Source organism: Otolemur garnettii, unplaced genomic scaffold (assembly GCF_000181295.1).
Source record: "Otolemur garnettii isolate 467f Iridium unplaced genomic scaffold, OtoGar3 scaffold00010, whole genome shotgun sequence".
NCBI lineage: Eukaryota > Metazoa > Chordata > Mammalia > Primates > Galagidae > Otolemur > Otolemur garnettii.
The window spans coordinates 27,744,006-27,745,225 of record NW_003852405.1 but is presented as its reverse complement, the minus strand read 5'-3'; positions in this window follow the sequence as shown (position 1 = coordinate 27,745,225).

Sequence of the window (1,220 nt, the reverse complement as noted above, 5' to 3'; positions counted from 1 at the left end):
CCAAATACGATAGACTGCCGTGTATCTAAAATGATTGGCACGGATTGCAATATTACCGAGACAGAAGAACACTGGCTAGTCAAAGTCAATTTTAAAGTTAATTTAAAAAATATATTAATTTTCCTACAAAGGGATAAGATAATTCAAGTCAGTAATGTGGTGTCATTATCACCATCATTATTATAGGAATAAAGAACTTGGAGTAGATGACAATTTAGGTCATTTCTACTGATAATAGCTTTTGGTAGTTGTAACTGTATCATAATGCTATACATTAAAATGAAATACTGTATGCAAAAATGATTTGAAAATTATAGCATTCTGCATAAAAGTACATTCAGACCATGTGATGTTCAGCTCTTCATTGATCAGTTATTTCAAACACTTGGTCAATTCAGTCTCTTAAAACGGTTTTACTTCATTTTTATAAAATTATCCAATGTGCTACTCTGTTGACTATTTTGAAAATATTGTTAGCATACTGCTGTAGCATTATTTGGGGGGTCAGAGCTGAGAGTCCGATGGGCAGAGCAGGAATGAGCTAAGCACCATTAGCCCACAGAGTTTATCTAGTTTGACAAACTAACCACAGGTGCTCCTTAACTTATAATGGGGTCGTGTTCTGATAAACCCATTGTTAATTTGAAAATACTGTCAAACCCTTGTAATTCAGGGGCAATCTGTACTATAGAATGGCTTGATATAATTGTGAAATTGCTGGTGACTCAAACAGAGTAGCACAGTCTTACTGCCTGGGAACAAAAGAGAACGCAGAGTAGGGAGAAGCATGGTCCACATGTGCGATGTGACTTATGTTTGGAAATCTGTCTTACTGCCGTATCGCTCAGAGCATCATTTAACTAAACAAACCATGGCGATCTTTAACTCAGATGGACATAAACTAACATGATGAAAGCTATCATTTATTAAGCACCCATTTTGTATTAGATATCTGTTTATGTGTTATTTATCAGTTTATTTAACAAACGTGTGCCTATAGTACGTGAGGCACTGTTCCTGGCATTGGATATATAGCAATGACTGAAAAAGATGAGTTTTTATTCTCATGGGGCTTACGATCTGGTAGAGCTGAGACTTTTTTTAAAAAGAAAATTATAATAATTTCTGATGTCATAAGTGTTATGAGGGAACAATATTTTAATGCTGTAGGATGACTGGGGAAGCTTGGATTAGGGAAATCAGAAAGTTACATTTGGAAC